Genomic DNA, 16,368 nt, shown 5'->3' on the forward strand with positions numbered 1-16,368 from the left:
TCTGTCCCATCTGATTTCCAGGTACAATGATATATTCTATTCTTTAGCGATTATTGTGGGCTTTGGAGTGGAATGTAAACTGTGCCTCCGTGGGGTGGAGCGTACGCCACGAGTCTACCATCCCCAGAGTTTCGATAAAACCATAGATCTGTGTCTTTGTGGGCGGTGTTTCTCTCAGGGGCCATCTGTCCAAGTGGCCTGATATAATTGAGTTAAAATCTCCCCCGATTAGTAGCTGTCCCTCTGGAAGGGCAAGCAGGAGATCCCCCAAATCCCCGAAGTCTGACCTGAGGAGGCCTGGCGGGACATACACTGATACCAATGTTAACGTTTTACCTTCCCATCACCCTGTGGCTGCCGTGAATCTGACCTTCCTGTCTGTCCATGTGCCCTTGATTTCTATCAGGAAGTTTTTCTTGATCATAATTTCCTCTCCTTGTGATCCAAAGGTGAATGCAGAGTGTGCTACAAGCCTGTATCCCAACCTGGTGAGTGCTCCACAAGCATTACTGATCAAATGTGTCTCTTGCTGAAGGACCACATCTGGTGAATGTCTTTCAGATATTGGAGCACCACCCCCCTCTTGAGCTTGTCCCCCAGGCCATTGATGTCCCAGGACAACAGTCTAATACCTTGTTTTAAAGGCGGTCCCATTCCTACTCTGGTTAGTCTACCTCTGTGGTGTTAACAATCTCGCTGGGGTGGCCTGCCCTCCCTCATTTGCCAACTATAGCACCGGCCTGGATATCGCATGGTCATTGTTGCAGAATGCTGAAGAATTGCTTGACTCCCGCTTATGTTGTGTGTTAGTGTCATCTGAATTGTGAACAAACTTTTACATAAACCCCAAACCCCCCTCCCTGCTTCCCTGAAATCTGAGCTCGGAACTGCCCCTATCCCCAACTATGCAGAGCGTCTGTCGCCCCATAATAAAACAATAATAAAGGTAATGGGGGGCATTACCTGTTTGCTCTTCCCCACCGCTGTTGCACCATTGAATTCAAACATTTCCATACAATTACAGTATTGAGTTTAAAAGTCACTTTGCACTGCCTCTGAAGCAAAGCAAGCGGCGGTCGTCAATCTGATCTCTGCAGCATCAGCACTGAGGTTTGATGGTTTCTACAGCAGTCTAGGGTTTTTTTTAATCTGAGGGGCCTTTTTCATCCATGCTGTGTCGTTGATGCAGCTCCCGGCCGAGGTGTCCTCTGGGGGATGTTTCCTGCCTCCTCTGGGAGCCGTTTCCCTTAGCCGGTCTCCACCCGTCTTCCCCTCTGCTTCAACTCACAGCCAAGCTGGAAACAGCATTGAGTATTTTAGACCCTTGTCTCTAAGTCTGATTTTGGCTCCCAGGAAAGAACGCCTCTGTTTTTCTGTTTTGTACGCTTAATGTGAAGTTATGGGAAAAATGTCACCACACTATTCTCGATTCTAAGAGGTGGAGAGCAGTGCTGGCCGTCTGTAGGACAGTGTCTTGGAAATTGTAGAGTCTCGCCAATAGTGACCTCGGTGGGGTGCCGGGTCTCTGTCTGCCTCGCGGGAATCGAGGGGCCCTCTCCACCGAGAAAAAATCTGATACATTCTTGGGGATGTTTGGTGAATAGTTCTTCGACGAAGAGTTCTGGCGTGGGCCCCTCAGCTCGCTCTGGCAATCCAAAAATTCGTACTTTATTGCGGCGAGACCTCCCCTCATACTCATCTAGTTTGCTTTCCATCGCTTTACTTGGCGCTTGGAGGTGTTAGATCTGCTGCTGGATCATTTTGGAGTCTTAGCAAAGGCTTCCATTGTTTTGATCTTGTCACTCATCTTCTGGAGGTCGGCTCTGATAAGTGTCACTTTATTCGTTATTGTGTCCATTCTGCTTTTGAATGACGCGCGCACACCCATAATGGCATCCATTATGTCTTTCAGAGTTGGGTCGTTTGGGTCTTGTCGCTGTGTTGTCTTCCCCGTCTGTGTCGGACGGTTTGGACATGGCGTACTTTAGTTTAGTGGGTGGTCTTTGTCCCTTTGCCACCGGACTTTGCTCTTCCTGCAGATTTGGGGAGAGATAGGAGCATCACTTTTTTATGTCGCCCCGGTGTCCCCTAGATACAGCTTGCTCCCTGCCTGTGGAGCAAGGAGTCTGCTAGCCCCACTCTGCTTTTGGAGATCTCTTATGTGGGTGGGGAGGGGAAAGCTATCTCGTGGGTGTGAGTGTTATGACGGGCTCACCTCCACCTCGTGACTCGCTTTCCTCCGTTAATGAGCCGGAGAGGGATCACTCAACTGTGAGATGCTGCGGTGGTCAGAGCGCCGGACCAAAGCTGCGCCAATCAAAGCGGCACAGGTCGCCGCAAGAGTGATGGTGGGACTCCCAGGGTGAGTACCAGCTGTCAGTACTTCTTTGTCAAGTTTGTCAAAGCTTCCCTGGGACAGGGGCGAGTGTCCATCATTTGTCCATTTTGCGTGCGCTGGGAGGAGGGCTTATACAGACATCACGGGCACGGAAAGCGCCCTTGCACGGACAGATGAGCTAAGAAGTTATCTGCAGTGCGTCTCACCCCCGGTATGGCTAATGTTGGTTGGGGGCTTCTCTTATGGCTGTAACTTCCCCACCCCCACCTCCTGGCCGCAGGGAGAGTTCAGGTGCAGAGGAGTGTTCCAGTCCCCTCTGCGGCCGCTGCCGTCAAATTTGGTGCCTGGCTCTCCCCCTGGTTGTCTCTTCGTCCTGTCCACTATTCCCCCCGTCTGGGTCTGGATATCTCCACAGTAGGCCAGATTGGTGGGGGGGGGGTGAGCTTGCACTTCCGAGCCGGGAGTAAGTTCACACAACTCACCAAGGACAGCCGCTGCAGCGTTGTTCATCCACCACGCACTCTAATAACAATGTGAGCCCGCGGTGCCTGGCAACAGTTTAGAACCCAGTGCGTTCCGTGGGTGTCTTCCGCTATCCACTGTGTCGTTCGGCTCACAACCACCCTGCCGAGTTCTTCGTATCGATGGCTATGTTTCCTGGTGCATGGCAGGATTAGTGAGGCTGATTAATGGGCGGTGTGGGTTAGAGGCTACAGAGCTCCTCTAAATCACGTCCATCTTTTCCGACGCTTGGAAGAATATTTTTGAATGGCTTTTGTTTCAAATTATATTTTCCCATTTATGCATCAACATATGAAGGATACCTTTGAATTCCATAAGAAGTTTGCTTTTGACTGCACTCTGGTAGACGTAACTAATAGGCACATGGAAAAATACCTGCAAAATGTCATTCCTAAAAGGGAGACATAAGATCACCTCTCTTCCATACAAATGTTCACCATTTAGTAACTAAGTAAAGTTTATTTGTACTGAATGAAAATGAATGGAAAAAATGTAGTGGCGCAACATGCATGGGTAGCAATGTGCAGTACAAACCTCAACGTAGTAGGTTTAATTAGAGTATCACATATAGGACTAGGTGCTAGAGAAATAGCCACATCTAGTTTAAAACCAGAACTACTCAATATCTAAACCACATAATTCACATGGGGTTGAGTGTGAGAGGAGAAGAGAATAATGACACTCTCAGTGAATTGCATTAACATAATAAAATCGGGAATAAAGTTTAATAGTTAAAGACAACATTCAGCCCTTGGGGCTTCCACCGAATAACCCCCCAAGCAGGGCATGACCTTGAAACAGATCCAATAACCCTACAACCACACCATAGGGAGAACACAAATCTATATTAGTTTCAGATATAATAATCCTGCAGGGCAATTACAGAGAGAGCATTCTCTAGGCTAGATGCAAATCTTTTTCCTACATCGCCGTCAAGAACTGGAATGACCTCCCCCCAACACATCAGGACCTTGACATCACTGCTGGACATACACAAAAAGCTGAAGGCCTGGCTCTTCAACTAACCCTGGAGATCTCTTCCAGACACCTCATAACCACTCCAGCTCGGCCTACACACCTGCTTGAGTGCCTAAATACCCCCATGGCTGACAGTGTACTTATCAAATCATCTTATAGCATAACAATAACCTTACAACAGGACTGCCCAGAGTAAGTACAGCTCTAGGCTAGAAGAATTTCTAATAACCCTTCAGTGTGACCACAGAGAAAACATGGGGATAGCGTAAAATAGGGTCCAATAATTCATACAAACAGATCCAATAACCCTGCAGTACAACCGCAGAGAGACATTCTTGCTTATCAGCTCTAGAACATCCCAGGCTCGGGCAAATGGCAAAGATACGAATATTTTGCCATGACATAAAACTGTTAATTGAGCTGAAAACCACAACGAAGCATCACTATTCAAGAAACGTAGATCTTGGTTCACCATCTGCAGCTCTTGCCTTCTTTGCTGTGTAGAGCAGTTCCAATCGGAGACATTGCAAACGTTGCTATTATTCTCTATTAAGGCTTTTACCTTTCATTCTGCTCTGGTTATCAATTCAGTCTTGGGTTGCTGATTTGATTCTCTAATAACCTCTGCAGAGTAAGGGGATCAGGATTTGCACCATTTAGTAAGGGAGGAGCTGTATCTCAATGATCCAACATTTTGGACCTGATCTTTGACTACTGCCCCAATCCAGTCTAGTACACCACCCAATCCATCCAACATGATACACCTACGTCAGTGATACACAGATCCCTCTCAAGCTGGAAGCAAGAACCAACATTGAGCACAGCACCCTCAGAGCTTACCTGAAGCCAGGGCATAATGTCACTGATCACATCGGCATTTATGACACGGCATTTATGACATTTTTAGGTCTCGCCTGACCCAGCGCATGCGCTGGTCTGGCGAGACATTTTGTGAGGGCTCCAAAAAGTGCTACTAGGCCAGCCTAGAGCTACAGTGCATGTGTGCGGGTGCGCGCATCGCGTTTTACCGCGATTACTTTCACTTTCGCGGCCGCTTTGATGTTTGATCGCCATCGCGATCACTTTCGCTGCCGCACGGCCGCTTTGATGTTCTCCGTGAGGCTTCAATAGATTGCAGCAGTTAAAACAAGCATTGGCATAGCCAATAGGTCTCGCTTTTGGGACCTTATAAGTGTTTAGTTATGCAACTGTTGCATGGCTAAACACTTATAAGGTCCCAAAAGCGAGACCTATTGGCTATGCCAATGCCTGTTATTTGTGTATTTAATTAAAAGAGACACCCCTCTTATAACAATACACTCTACAAACCACACATACAGGTTACAGCTTATTCCTCCTCAGAAAATGTGGACACAATTGCAAATTCTGGCTTGTGTCAAAAGGGAGTGCAACCTTCGACTTCCAGTGCATCAGGCATGCAAGGCCAGCTTCCATCAGACATCAGACACGGCCAACAAAAACACTATGCTTTCCGACAACAGTTCCCATCGCAACATTGATCACACATGTTGTGTACACAACACACTGTAATGTCTCTCCAACCCAAAATGTTGTCGTTCTTGTTATTATCCGGTAGTAGATGCTTCCGCTGCCACTCAATGTTCGCCAGTGTCAGTGGTCAACTCATGTTGTAATCTTACCGTTTAAAAGCGAGCATGAACAGAATTATTATAATATACATTTTCACTAAAAAAACGAGAGAATGGCAGTAGCATTAATGAGGGGTGAAAAACATTTACCATTTCTTACATGAAGCATATACTCTGCAGTTCATTGCCATGGCTGTAGGCCTGTCCATCTGCAAGCAGTAATTTGCTTGTACTGGACACTATGGGGCAGATTTATGACGACTGGCGCATCCCTGCATATCAGCAGGGATGCGCCAGTTATTATGCGCCACAGCTGCGCCACCATGGATGCGCTGCATTTATAATGCGGCGCACCATGGGGCAAAAACGGCACAGATGCGTGACGCACCTGTGCCGAAAAGTGGCGCATTGCTGGAGTTGCGTCGCAAGCGCAACGCAGCTCCAGCAATGATCTGGGGGGCCCTATCCGTACAATGCTGCGTCAATCCTTACGCCTGCTTCAAGCAGGCGCAGGGTTTTGACGCAGCATGGGCCTAAAAGTGACTGAGTGAAATCTTGTAGATTTCACTCAGCCACTTTTAGGAGGCGTTCCTGCACCGGAACGCCCCCACCTGCCCTGGAACGCCTACATGTGGCGCAGGGCTTTACAACGTGACGCATCTGGGAGATGCGTCACGTTTGTAAATGCCCCGCACCATGGCGCAGGATTTGCGCCACTGCTGCGTCACAAAAGTGACGCAACGGCGGCGTAAATGAGGCGCAAGTGCAACATAAATCTGCCCCTATAATTAGGTATTATTACAGCTGCTTCTGTGCTTTGTCTGCCTCCAGTTGCGAAGATGGCCCTGCAGCCACAGTATCGAGAACACGTTTGAAGATGGCTCTCATATCATGAGGGTCCTTATTAATAATTCAGGTGGGGACAGAGCATTTCTTTTAAATATATCTGTTGAAGTAAAAGCCATTGATCGATTACTTTTCCACATTAAGAAATACTTTTTTCCTTCTAACTCAAGTTTCGACATGTGTGGTGTGGTAGCTGCGTGCTCAATTCTGAAAACAATAGTCTGTGAAATGAACATTAATAGGTCTGGGGTAGTGTTTTTTTCTTTTATTTCTTAATTGTACTCACACCAAAGTAATGCTCATTTGTAGTCGTTAACAGTATCTTACATAGGGAGATAGGTGGGTGGACACAAGGATAATAAAGGGTTAACAATGCCCTGCTGGGCTTCGAACTCGTGGCTAGTAGTTGATGTACCTCTGCAGCTGGTGCCTAAACCTACTGGGCTATGTGCTGAAGAGATGTAAGCTTGTACTCTCGCCCACCCTCCCCCACCTCCTCCCAGGCCAGACGGGTCTCCTCTGCAGCCTTGGATGAGACACCGAGGCTGTACATAAAGTGAGCACAACAGGCACACATGCATACGTGACCTTCCTGTGCTCTATGTAGAGAGGCCAATGCCTGAATGAACATGCGCTCCTTCATGAGCCCCCAACAGTTATTGTGAAAAGCTCTCACTGCTTTAATCACCTTATCTGGGGCTCTCAATTGCGCTCTGTCAAGAAGACACACCTAACTTTAACTTACCCACCAGCACTATGATGTGTTTGTGTAACCCATGATGTGTGGTGCCTAGCAGGACAGCCTTACTGGGGGGCACAGAAGTAGGCCCTGCGTCCCTGCTTGAGAGAAAGAGAGCCCTCCAGGATCCTCCAGCGTGGCAAAAGAAACCCCACCATGCATTCAGAAATAGGTTTCACAAAAGCGATTAGGATTTAATATATCTGCATTGAGCTTAACCGAATGTCTCCCTAAAAAGGAACAAAACCACAATAGCGTGTGGCATCTCCTCCAGTCTGGAATGTTGCTTCATTTAGTGGAGTTGAACATGAGCAAATAAAGCACAAAAGAAAGCAGCCCAGATAATAAGGAAGAAATGCCTTCAAAGTATCCAGTTTCCTGTTCCAACGACTCAATGGTCAGTATCCTCGGTGTGCTTTAGTGATCTTCTCTATTAACCCTTCCACTTTGTCTTCTTTGTCTACACGTACCTTCCATATAGTCCAATCCGAAAAATAATGTGCTCATGGTCTAAATATCCACATTTTCCATTCCTCTCTTTGTTTTCATTCAATTCATGCTCCTCATCACCCACACTCAGGGACACAGAAATATACTGATGACATCTCAAATGACATCACTGATGATTTCATCCACGGAATCTCTGATACACCCACTCACACCCCAATATAACCTTTCATACTCCCCCTTCAACTTCCACACTACCATTCTCAAAATCATTGACACACCCATACCAGTACGTACACACCCACTCACTGATTCATAAGTCTACACCCACATCCACACAGTTACCTATACCGCCACTCATGCACAAAGTCACTCACTAACAGAGCCACTGATATTTCCACTCATACAGCCATATAGCCAGTCACATACTGTCAGTCACTCACCTGTTTCTCACACACCCAATCACTCACCTGTAGTCAATAAGACAGCCATTTACTCACCTATACATTTATACACACGCCTACTCATTTATTCATACAGATACTAACACATTATCACTAACCCATACAGCCACTATCACAATCCCTCAGTCACACATAGTCACTCATATACTCGAACACTCACCTATACTGCCTTTCACATATCCACTTACTCACCCATAAACCAGATACCTCCATTCACTCAGACACAGCCATGCGCACACTCAGTCACTTAAACAGCCCTTCTCTTGCACACTCACTAACCCATACACCCAATGACTCACCCACTCACGCATCCATGCAGGCACTCACACCCCCCCTCACCCACCCACATAGACACTCATGCACCCATAGAGGTACTCAGACAGCCAATCGATCATCCATAAATCCACTCTTGTACCCATTCACCAACCCATACAGCCAGTTAGACACGATCTGACAGACTGATATAGACATTCAGACAACCTAGTCAGTGACCCATACATTCTCTGAGACACCTAATCACTCACTTATACAGTCAGTCATGCACCTACTGAATCATCGATACAGGCAATCATGCACCCACTGATTCATCAATACACCTTGGTATATATATTTAACACTCATAAACATTTAAAAAACACTCCCAGTAACTGGATGATGTCATCAGTGATGTCATTTGAGATATCATTAGTGCTGTCATTGACCATGTTATGAGTGATTTAATATGTGAGGTGATAAGCAGTGCATTGTGGGGGCGTGAGTTAAAGTTAGCTCAGCTAACTATAACTGGTGAATTTCTCAGGTTTTATACAAGTGCAATGTGAGGCTAACTATAGCCTCCGTGTAACCTTTGGTTTTTTCAGTGAATTTCTAAGGTTTTTTTAAATGCTAATTCCTAACTATAGCTTCCATGTAACCTTGGTTTTTTCATTGAATTTCTAAGGTTTTTTAAACTTCTATTTCTTAATTGTAATGTCAATTTTTTTAAGTGAGCCTGTACATTTTTCATATTTTCTTTCTATAATTGTATATTGTATATTATATTTATATTATATGTGTGGGACTTGGCCCTTTTTGGCTAAAGTTCCCTAAACTTTTTGCTTTTCCCCATTGACCTTTTTTCTGATGTGGTGTTGCCAACTTAGATGCTCTGGACACTTTGCCACTGCTAAACAGTGTCAAAGTGCAAGTGTTCCCTGTGTAAAGTGTAATGGTGATTGGTTGTCCATTATTGGTACGTTTGCTTTACTAGTAAAGTCCCTAGTGAAGGGCACTGTGTGTGCCAGGGCTAGTAATGCAAATTCTACTGGTGGGCCTGCCGCACTTATTGTGCCACCCACTCAAGTAGCCTTGGAAAGGGAACTCAGGCGTGCCATTACAGGGGCCTGCGCGCAGTTTCCTAAACTGCCATGTTGTTCTGGTAGGTGCACGCACTTATCAGACCCTGCCCTTCCCTTTCCATACACATCAGGCAACCCTATGGTAGGTCTAGGGTACCCCCTGGACAGGGTGCAGTGCATGTGAAAGGTGGGACATGTACCACAGTGTGTGCCATGTCCTGGCAGTGAAATAATCTCCATTTCGTTTTCACTGCTGAAAGGCCATCTTGCCCGTTAGAATAGAATGGGGAGTCTTGGTAATATGTTTTCCAGCCTATCTCCCCAAAGGCTTAAGATGGAAAGGTGAATTTTAGTATGCCTGAATTCACCCTGCAATAACACATCTTTTTATGAAGATGGTTTTTGCATTGTGTGTTTGTAAGCCACACTTTTAGAAGTGGATGAGTTTTTGTGCTTTAAACATGTCTGTGTCTCTGCCTGGTTGTGGATTGACTGGCTGGATTTGAAAGCGATAGGATCTGGGGAATGTCTTGACCCAGGGGAGGAGGTGAGACAGCAGGGGCTGACCTGCATCTGGTGTGTAGGAGGAGGAGTAGGCCTAGAGGTGAAGAGGCCTGGGCTGGTGCTATAAAACAATTGTCCCATCTCCTGCTGAGTGATTGAGAATCCAGACCCCCACTAATCAAAGGGAGAAGGTGTCACTGGTAGGGAGGCACCCAGAACTGGTTTGAGCAGGGGTCAGTGCCCCCTGTAACACAAGGACTTCAAAGGCATTGAGGGGTATAACTATGCGAGCCAAAGCCCCTGAACTTTAGAGAATGGCTTGATCAAGTGTGAACAAGACAGGAGCTACTTAGTGGATCAAGAGGAACCTTTGCCAAGGAAGAAACAACTGAATAGACTGCTGGATAGCACTGCTCTTGCTGTGTGATCTGGGTCTGGCCTGCAGTTTGCTGTTTTAACTAAGGAAAGGCCGTAGGGACTTTGCTGTGTGTTGTGTCCCCCTGCTTGAAGGACTTTGCTGTGTGCTGTGTCCTGAAGTAACTATCCCCAAGGGCCTGAGGTGATCTGGCTCCCTGTTTGGAAACACAGGAACACAAAAGTTTCCAGAGAAGACTCTCAGATACACCGTGGGTGCGTGTGCTCTATCTAGCCTGAGACCTTCACAAGTTGTGCCCTGTGATCTTGGGCACCTGGAGTTCCAAACGAGACTCAGATACGCGGTGGGTGCGTGTGCTCTGTCTAGCCTGAGTCCTTCGAGAGGATCGTCCTGTGAACGTGTGTACTGAAGAGCCAAGTAAGTCTCAGCGATGCTGTGTGCGTGTGCTTGGTGGCAGCCTGAGACTTTCGTGTGGATTGGCCTGTGATCGTGCACACCAGAAGAGCGAGTGTGCCTCAGCGAGGCTGTGTGCGTGTGCTCTTCGCAGCCTGAGACCCTCACTGGAGGTGCCTGTAATCGGGGGCACAGGAAGATAAAGTGTATCTCAAACAAAGTTGTGTGCGTGTACCTTCTACTGTCTGAGACCTGCGCAAGAGGGGCCCTGTGATCAGGGGCCCCGGAGGATAAAGTGTGTCTCAGCGACGCGGAGTGCGTGTGCTTTTTACCACCTGAGACCTGCGCAAGTTGTGCCTTGTGATCGTGGGCACAAGAAGATCAAGTGTGTCTCAGCGACGCTGCGTGCGTGGGTCGTGCATAGCCTGAGACCCTTGTGAGGAGTTGTCTGGTTAACGTGCACCTGGAGTTCCCGTGAGTCTTGGTGACTCTGAGTGCGGGTGTCGCGTGCAGCCTGGGATCTTACCATTGCCTGGAAAGTCAGAGATTGCATCGGAGGCCCAAGTCCCTGGACAAGGAGAGGAGAGTGGGTTTGCACCCCCCAGGGTAACGTGTGTCGACTCCTGGGGCGGGGCGCGGGCTCGGAGGAGACGCTCTCGGCCTCTCTCTCTGTTCTGCAGTGTGAGCCTCTGCTCGGCTCAGATTGAGGCCTGTGTGCCAAAGGAGTGGCAGCACCGGGGCCTGAGTTGCAAGTTGCATTTACTGTGTTCTATCTTACCCGTGTGGGGGTGCAACTGTGGCCGTAGACTAACTGCAAGCCAGCACGAGTGGCGGAGAGACCGCCGGAGGCACCGTGGACGGTGCTGGAGTAACTTACATGTTGCATTACTTCTGCGTAGCAGATTATCTGATGATTGTATAACACATTGCTTTCTTTCTGCACAACGGACTGTCTGTTTTGTCGTACTGCCCATTGTATTAGTTTGCCTACCGAACTGCCTGATAGGTGTGTTACGCATTGCACTAGGTTTGCATAATGAACTGCCTAATAGATGTGTTACGGCTTGTCTTAATCCTGCATCACGATCTGCCGGATTGTCGTATTACACATTGCATTAGTGTTGCATACCGAACTGCCGGATATATGTGTTCCGCATTGCATTAGTTTCACATAACGAATTGCCTGATGTCTGTATTACACATTGCATTGCTTTTTCGTAACAGAATACCTGAAGGGGGACCGTACGCATTGCATTACGGGGGCATAACAGTTTACCACATTGTTGCTTTACGCATTGCATTACAGTGACAGTACCAATAGCCAGATAACCGTATTACGATCTGCATTATTCTTATGTTGTGAAGTACCTGACTGTTGCATATCGAACTGCATATTACGACATTAGGATTACATAGGATTGTTTAGTTTAGCTCAGTAATAATAGGCCAGGGGGAACATCACCCCGATGTATATGCAGGTTTAGTAGTGTGTGGTTGCATCGTGTATCGTTTTATAAACATATACTTGTTTTCTATTAAACTCGTGTGGAGTCTATTTGTGGTGTCATCTTTGGATTGCTGCAAGCGTAATTGCAAATACTTTACACATTAAGCCTTGAAGATAAGCCTGGCTGCTCGTGCCAAGCGACCAAGGGAGTGGAGCGGGGGCTATCTCTGGAGGCGACCTCTCTTTTCCCTAACGTTGGGGCTCACGAGTCCGTGCTTGGCCGGCGGTACCTACCTCAGCCAACCAGGTATCTTGGGAATTCTAACAATATGCCTCTCATTTTTTAATTCAGTATGTGTTTATCATAGAGTACATTCATAACTGGTTTTATGTTTAACTATTTTTTGAGTCAGCCCAACATTGTGGCATTTACTGTGGGGAATCTGTGATCAGCAAATGTATTTAATGTACTGAAAAATAAACCTAAAGACATTTTGTAAATAAAGTCTGAGTCTAAATATTTAGTGAGATATGGTTTTAACTTTTATTTCTGTGATAAATTCGGGAGAAAACCACCTTTACATAAAAAATGTATATTCGTGACTACCGACATCATTGCGGTGACGTCGTTTGAGCGAAGAGCGCGTTGTTTGTACAAAGTGTAAGACATATATATATATATATATATATATATATATATATATATATATATATATATATATCGCGAAGCACTCCTTCAAAGTCGCACCTTCTCACTCACTGGTAGCGCACTGAATAGAGCACGGACCACAGGATTCTTTAAAATATCACTTTGTTTATTTTGGTCTTCTCACAAACGCATAGCGGCAGCCATTACGCGTTTCGTCCCTCCCAGGGGACTTGATCACATGACGCGCATCAACCATTGTCCTTTCATTTTTAAAGGTTACACTTTTTTTCTTCTTTTTCTTGGAATTCCCGTTTTTTTCCCATAGCCCACGTGGTTACAAATTTAAAGTGCCCAGTGCTTATCAAAACAACCAACATCATTGTTAGAAGATAAAGGTGAACAACCTGTAATTTTTTAACAAAACAACATCTAGTTGATGCTCACTTATTGTTTACAGTAGAGTCCATTGTTCAATGTGCAAATATGCAAACATAAATAAATAAATACCTATGTGTACATTGAAATCTCAACCATGGTAGATTGACAATTATAACAATCAATTTGGATATTCATTGTTTAAATCTCTAAAATATATAAATATATAAATAAATAAATATATAACTGAATAGGAGAATAAAAGGATAAATCTGTCCTAGTTGTTCCCACAAAATTAATAGTAAAAATACATTTGAATTTGTTCTTAAAAAATTATTTTTGTTGTTGGGTTGCCAGATTGTAAATCTATGGTGGTTGTTAAAAGCCTGGACTCATTTGTTCTGTCCTTTTCGTTCCTCATGTTTGTGCTTGAAATTTATTTTAGGACAAATCCATTTTTTCAATTATTGTCACAATGGATGTTGCTGGTTGTAAAGATAACTATGTGCAAAAAATAGTGCTTAAAGTGAATAGTGCCAAATAAATAGATAAAAAATGGTGATTAAAAATTCAAGAGAAGGTGTTTTTTCATGTACAGTAAAATTACCAGGTGCAGATTGTATGGCTATCTTTAAAGGGCTGACATAAATTTGAACATAGAAATTCAGTTTAATTATAGAAAAATTGTTGTTAATGGAATTGACTAGCAGGGTTGTTTCTATAGGGGACTGATGGTTATTGTCTAAACAAACTGGCATGAAGTTCCTCCGAGCTATTTAATCCGTTAGGTTGCTTGGTATCAAGATTGAAAATGTAATTCATTTCTAATAGCCGGAGAGTCTTTTCCCCATCTCCTCCTCTTTTGTTCCTAGGGACAGAATCCATAAGAAAGTATTTAAGATCCTTTGGATTGTTGTCATGCCGCTCATTAAAGTGGTGAGCCACTGGATACGCTGGATCATTGTTTTTGATCGCACGTATGTGCTGGAGTACCCGCTTATGTCCTTGTAAAATTGTACTCCCAATGTATCTGAGTTTACATGGGCACTCCAGCACATACACCACATAATCCGTTTTACAGTTTAAAGCCATTTTGATTTGTCTTTCCGGGCCGCCAAAGGGGGTTGAGTAGCTGGTCGTTGACACCCCATGTTGGCAGGCCTTACATGATTTACATTTGTGAAACCCCAATCTTTGATTTAGCCAGGTTGTCTTAACTGGAGGACCACAGTGGTCAATATTAAGTAGGGTATCTTTCATTGAAACGTTCCTCCTATAAGTTATGGAGGGCCGTTTAGCGACTGTCATGCCTATGACTGGATCCTGTCTAATGAGATACCAATTCATGTTAATGATATTTCTTACTACTGCCTCCTGCCGGTTATATTCCAGGATGAATCTGAAACTGTTAGGAGTTTCATCATGAGTGAACTTATTTGGCTTCTGTTTCAATAGAGTTTCCCTTTGTTTGAGATTACTTTTGGTAAGGGCTGCCGTTAGACATTTGTTACTATATCCTCTTTTCTTAAATCTGGCTAGACATTCCATTTGTGCAGTTTCTAAATCTGTGCTATCACTGCATATTCGCTTTATGCGAAGTAGCCCTCTATAGGGTATACTTTGTACTAGATGTTTAGGGTGCGAGCTACTTGCATGCAAGATTGCATTTTCTGCTGTTGGTTTTCTATGCAAATTGGTCTCAAGTTTACCCTGGTTAATATAAACCTCAACATCCAAAAACACTATGCTGGTTTGGGTAATGTTAGCAGTAAAACTTAAATTTAAATCGTTGGTATTGATTGAATTGATGAACATGACCGCTTCATCCCTTGACCCTTGCCAAAAAAATAAAAAATCATTGATGAATCTCCACCAACACTTAACATGGTTAGTCATAACATCAGAATGGTTCTCCATGAGAACCAGCTCCTCCTACCAGCCCATGTGTAAACACACATAGCTGGGAGAGAAGCTGGCTCCCACGGCTACTCCTCGCGATTGCTGATAGAGTATTTTGAAACATGAATATATTATACATTAAACACATTTCAACCATGCTAATCAACATCCTGGTGTGTTCAGCATAATGTGAACCTCTTCTAGATAGATAAAATTGTAAGGCTCCTAATCCATCCTTATGTTTGATGGATGTATATAGTGAGGCGACATCGAGTGTGATCAAAAGGTAATCATCTTGCCAGGGGAAATTCATCATTTTGGCTAGGAAATCCCCTGTATCTTTGATATAGGAGGTCAGTTTGTGGACATGTTCCTGTAGAAAGAAATCTATGTATATTGAAGTGTTCTAAAAAAAAATACTGTTTCTAGCTGATATAATCGGCCTCACAGGGGGGTTTCTTTCATCTTTGTGGACTTTTGGAATGAAGTACATAATTGGAGTAGTTGGATTTGCAATCCATAAGAATTTGTACTCATCTGTAGTTATTAGACCGGTGTCTTGCCAACCCATCAATTTCATTTTATATGTTGAGTGAATCAAATTTAAAGTCATTTTGTTGCTGCTGCTGTAACACGATTTGTCATTGAGTTGACTCATTGCCTCCTTTACATAATCATCTCTCCTCCACAGTACCACGTTACCGCCCTTGTCGGCATTTCTAATGCATATATCTTTGTTGTTTTTTAGTCTTGTCATCAGTTGGTGGTATTGAAGTTCTTTCTTATTTTTTGTGGACTTGTTTTTTGCTTTATATATATACACCTATTCAGGTTTTTTAAACCATTAATGACTTGTTCCTGAACGATGCCAATTGTATCCTTGATCATTAGTGGATAAAACGTAGATGGTAGCTTAAATGATGTTTGGCACTGCTTAGTTTGGATTAATGGTGAGTCTTCAACATTGACTTGACTTCCATGATCATCCTCATGTATTAGATCATATAGGATTTCCACCATATTTTGTGATTCTTTGCCGCTTGTGGCCTTAGTATGCTCTTCATGTGTTGGTTGATTATTACTGGCTACATTTGCGTCAACATTGTCTGATTTTGAAGGTTTGGCTTGTGCATGACATTTTTGGAGCTTTAATTTTCTTACGCTTTTGTACACATCAACTCGTGATTTGGCATAGTTAAATGAACTTTCGGGGCAGAAGGATAGACCCAAGGCCAGAAGTCGTTTTTCTGCAGCGTTTAGGACAGTGTCTATTAGATTAATGACAGTTGTGTCACTGGTTGCATCCGCATTCATTGGCCTTATTTTTTCCAGAATTTCTTCTGCTGCCATTTTGGTTGCATTTTGTTTATCCCTTCTTCTGCTTGCCTTCCTTCTCTCCCTCCGTTTTCTGTTTCGTTCCGATATGGATTCTCTTGCTGTTTTC

The 16,368-nt window shown here is 44.6% G+C and overlaps 1 protein-coding gene across 1 annotated transcript in view; it reads left to right on the forward strand.

The window, feature by feature from the left end:
* The window catches only part of RAMP3 (receptor activity modifying protein 3), a 1,003,044-nt gene that overhangs the window by 505,922 nt on the left and 480,754 nt on the right, over positions 1–16,368 (forward strand). The window lies entirely within an intron of this gene.

This window comes from Triturus cristatus, chromosome 5_2, assembly GCF_964204655.1.
Source record: "Triturus cristatus chromosome 5_2, aTriCri1.1, whole genome shotgun sequence".
NCBI classification, from domain to species: Eukaryota; Metazoa; Chordata; class Amphibia; order Caudata; family Salamandridae; genus Triturus; species Triturus cristatus.